Source organism: Triturus cristatus, chromosome 8, assembly GCF_964204655.1.
Source record: "Triturus cristatus chromosome 8, aTriCri1.1, whole genome shotgun sequence".
Taxonomy (NCBI): domain Eukaryota; kingdom Metazoa; phylum Chordata; class Amphibia; order Caudata; family Salamandridae; genus Triturus; species Triturus cristatus.
The window spans coordinates 1,226,768,770-1,226,773,905 of NC_140591.1; the positions used below are offsets into that span (position 1 = coordinate 1,226,768,770).

Here is a 5,136-nt window from a genome sequence, read left to right on the forward strand (position 1 = left end):
CCTGGCGCAACCTTTGAGGGGCTGCGGTGATTGCCAGAAGAGGAGATAAAGGTGGTCAATCTCACTTGGCCCCATGGACATCACAAATGCTGCCAGTGGATGTAACACCAACGCAGAGTGCCACTTTAAAGCATTCCTAGCCAGCCTAGAGCCAAGTGTGCCACACAACTGCAAAATAAATTCACCCTGGAGAGGCCGGGAGCATCCAGGTGGTGGTCCAGCAGAAGGGATGCTGTCTATCAAGTGACTGACCTTCCGTCATGTTGAATCCTCTGGGCAGACTGCACAGACCATCTTGTTTGCCTCTCTATGGTTTTATACCCTCTTGAACCCTCTCTTCAAAGTTCATTTCAATTTTCCCTTACAGTACTTGTTGGCTGTCGGTCTGGTGCTCGTATCCTTCAATGAAGTTTACCACCCAATTTGGGCTGCAATCCCAAGCAACCCAACTCCAAGAACACACAATCCTGATTGTGCCAGTGGCCACTACTGGCCTAACACCATCCATTGGGTGAGCCTCAACTAGAAAGACTTGGACCACAGCTGGGCGGGGATTCAATGCTGGGCTCTTCCCTCTTCACTCTCAGTTACTGTTTGAATCTTGGTTAGTTTTCTACTTTTGCTCTGTAATATGCTTAAATTGAGCGAGTCCTCATGCCTCATCTATGGTCATAGTATGAAGCTGAAGCATGGGGGAGCTGGACTGTTCCATAAGCTGTAGAAGGGAAGCTCCCTCTTTCACACAGGAGTGTTAAAGCAGTGCACTATTTTCAGCGAGTTGTGATTTGGGATTGACCTTAGAATGGCAAAGGGAGAAAAGCCCCCTGTGACAGACCAATTTGTGCTCTGGGAGATCCCCAGGGCCATTGATGTTCAAGCAACCCTCAGATAGGCATAGCTCCTAGAGGAACCCAGGTCTGTAAGGTGCACTCAAAGTGTTGAAAATCAGTGTGTCCTACTACAATTCATACTAATTCTTGCAGTTAGCCGTGTTCTTCATCAACACATTATCCGAGTGATCCACGATGTTTGCTAACCCCCGTGTGTGGGAGAGGCGGAAGGAAGGCAACACCACCCATCCACCACCTGCACTGTGGAATGGGCTGAACCTCGTCAGGCTTGCCATCTGGAAGTTAGTCTTCATGATTTAAATAGTGTTTTCAGGTGCCAACCCTACCATCACAGTGGCCAATAAAGCTAGCAGCTTCCACAGTAGTGGAGGCAGGCAGCTCTACCGGTGACCCTCCTGGATAGGACTGGACGAGTTCTCAAACCTTTCCTCAACTACACAATACCCAGCCTCCAGGTATCTGGCAACAAGGGAGGGTCACCCACCTGCACATCAGCCATCTGACACCCACCATGACCAGTGAGAACCCGGGCTCGACCACTGCACATCAAGAGTCTCCAGCTTAGGCAGCAGCCCAGATCCATTCTGGTATGCTGGGGCCCTCCCTACCCTGGTGGAAGGCACTGAGGAGATGATAGCCACACTGTCAAAGTGACTCATCCACTTCCGGTGCACACATGGAAACCCAAGCAGCTAAAGCGTGGCTTCCCTGCCCACCCGTCACAACAATTTGCACTTACTCCATGGGGCACAGCACATCCGCTGCGAAGAGTCAGATTTCCTTGTGACCCTGTCTCATTCTGATCTAAGCTGCCCTATCATCCAAGATGGACTACTCCTTGCTCGCTCAAAACCTGAGCAGCCCAGGATTGTGTACGGGAGAGCCCAGGCAGTAGGGCCTTTAGTGGGGGGGGGGTCCAGCCGGGGAGGCACTGTGATTCGGTTCCCACGGGGTTGTGTGAGCATGTTTTCTATCTTGGGACGGTGGTATGCCTCTCACCGCCTCTCTAGTGGAGGCTAGGACTGCCAGTTCCAGTTCCTCACATGTCAGTCAGGTCATCCCAGGAATAGGAACCCACCCCTTGCCCAGACCTCACCCAAGCACCCACCAGCTGGCACACAATGGAAAGGTCAAACTCGGTGCCTGGGTTCTGTCTGGGAGACAGCCAAGGGTTCAAGCTGTCACCATCATTCACTTGATGCCTGAGCTAACTCTAATTTACACCCCACCATGCACTGCTTATGACCTTACAAATTACATCACTGATGACATTTCAAATAACATAATTGATGGCATCATCCACAGAAGTACTCACACACCCACTCACACACCCATATAACCTCTCATATAGCCACTCACACACCCACACAACCTCTCATATCCCCATTCACAGGCCCATACAACTACTCACAAACCCACTCAGTCATCCATAGAGCCACTCACACACACCCTTATTCACCCATATGGCCACTCACACACCCACTTACTCACTCATAGAGCTGCTCACACACCCACTTACTCATACAGCCACTCACACAGCCACTCACACACTGGTACAGTCACAAAGTTACTCACTCACCCAAGCAACCACTCACACATTGACTCCCTCACTCATACAGTCACTCACACAGCTACTCACTCACGAATACAGCCACCGAAACAGTCAACACCTCTCCCATACAGCTACTCACACAACACTTTCTCACCCATACAGCCTGTCATATACCCAATCACTCACTCACTCATACAGCCACTTACATAGGCACTCACTCACTCATAGAGCTACTCACATAACCACTCACTCTTCCATGCAGCTACTCACACAGCCACACACTCACCCATAGAGCCATTCGCACATCTACACATTTACCAATACATCCATTTACACAGCCAGTTACTCACCCATGCAGCTGCTCTCACAGCCACTTACTCACCCATACAGTCACTCACACACCCATAAAACCGCTCAGGCACAGACTCACACACAGATACACACAGTCACACAGCTACTCACATAATATATGTTAGAAATGGTATCACTCATTAGTAGTAAACTCATTTAACTCATAAGTATATTATCTTTAACAGTCATAAACTATTCACAAAGTCTCACAATCCCTAGATGATGTCATGAGTGATGTAATCAGTAATTTCACTGACCATATCATGAGTGATGTATTATGTGAGATGAGAAGCAGTGCATTGTGGGGCGCAAGTTATAATTAACTCAGGTAATTATAACAGCTGAATAGCTATGGTTTTGTACATAATAAATCTGAGCCTAACATAACATATGTGTAACCTTTGTTTATTTCAGTGAATATATATATATATATTCACTGAAAGAAACTAAGGTTAAAGGGATGTTTGCGCTAACTATAACATCCCTCTAACCTTTGTTTTTTTCAGTGACTCGTGCTTCCTATAATCGGGTAAGCGTTGTGTTAGATATATATTTATATATATGTATATATATATATATTCACTGAAAAAAACAAAGGTTAGAGGGATGTTATAGTTAGCTCTAACATCCCTTTAACCTTTGATTTTTGATTGTCAAATCAAAATACGGCATGTAACAAAATGGTACTGCAAAATGTGTCACCCGAGTGGGTTGTAAAGCAGTACTGTGCAAGATTAAATCATAGAGAGCTCTGTATAGTGAAATATATAAAACAAGTAACAGATTACACATAAAAACACCAGTGTAGGGAAAAAGTAAAAAATATGAAAATCCTTATCTGGGATGTGGAGAACATCAGATGGATGCTTCCATGAAGAAAAGGGTAGGGAACCCCAAAAAAGTTAACCGGTCCAGTCCAATGGGTCACTTCCTTTCCTCCTGTAAAGACAGACAGAATATCAAATCAATCATATTGCCCATCTGGTAAAACACATCATGCACATGACCAGTGTAAAGAGGAGGGAGGTATAGCATGGGATGATGACACAAGGATGGGACTCTACTTGTAAGCTGACCCCAGTGCTACTACATGTACAACTATTCTTCCTGTAGATGTATGGCTATTTTCTCATTAATGTTGTGGCCCCCTGGGTGGCGTGTTCCTAGATCTATAATGTATCTGAATTCACGTTTCCTGAGTTGTAGTACCCTGTTGCCCCCTCTGGTATTGAGGTATACGCAAACTCACTACCCCATACAGCAACTTGCACAAGCACTCAAGAACCTATCCACCCAGTGATTCACCCACTCACATATCCATGTAGGGAGTCACACACCCCAACCCACCCATACAGACACTCAGGCACCCATAGAGGTACTCAGACAACCAATCATTAACCCATATAGACACTCATGTAGCTACTCATGCAGCCACTTACACTGACAGACTGATACAGACATTCACACAAATTAGTCATTCACCTATGCATTCATTAAGACACATTTAATCACTCACTTAAACAGTCAGTCATTCACCCACCAAATCATCCATTCAGACACTCATAGACCCACTCATTCTTCAATACACCTTGGCGTTCATATATATAACATTCTTACAATTTTTAGAAACACTCAGTCACTGGATGATGTCATCAGTGATGTAATTTGAGATGTCATCAGTGATGTCATCAGTAATGTCACTGATCATGTCATGAGTGATGTAACATGTGACGTCATCAGCAGTGTGTTGTGGGGACACGAGTTATAGTTAGCTCAGCTAACTATAACAGCCACATTTCTCTGGTATTGTACAAGTAAAATGATAGCGAAACTATAATGTCCCTGAAACATGTGTTTTTTTTAGTGAATTTCTAAGGTTTTTTAAATACAAATTCCTAAATCTAACGTCCCTGAAACTTCTGTTTTTTTCAGTGAATTTCTATGGGTTTTTTAATGCAATTCCTAACTATAATGTCCCTAAATCCTTTGGTTTTTCCAGTGAATTTCTAAGGTTTTTTAAATGCTATCCCTAACTATGACATCCCTGAAACCTCAGATTTGTTACAGTGAAAAAGTTTTTTAACTAGTGGATGAAATTTCACAGTGGAACAGAAATTGTGCTACATGTTCAACTATTTCTGAAGAACTGCAGACTGTACAAGTTACAGTACATCTTAAAAAAGCTTGTTAAAAATGTTTAAAATATATTTTTTTCTTTTTTATATATAAATATATATCTATTGAGTAATTTATATCTTTTTTAAAAATAAACAGTAAAAATTGAGTACCGCCGGCGTACCGGTTGCTACGGGTGCGCGAATCCATTTTATGTTCGCATAGAGTGCGCGTAGGGTGCACAATGGGTGCGTGGTTCCCAAATTT

At 44.2% G+C, this 5,136-nt stretch overlaps 1 pseudogene; it reads right to left on the reverse strand.

The window, feature by feature from the left end:
• Positions 1–878: 878 nt before the first annotated feature.
• Positions 879–1,031, reverse strand: LOC146805634 (5.8S ribosomal RNA; annotated as a pseudogene).
• Between the last annotated feature and the right edge of the window lie 4,105 nt (positions 1,032–5,136).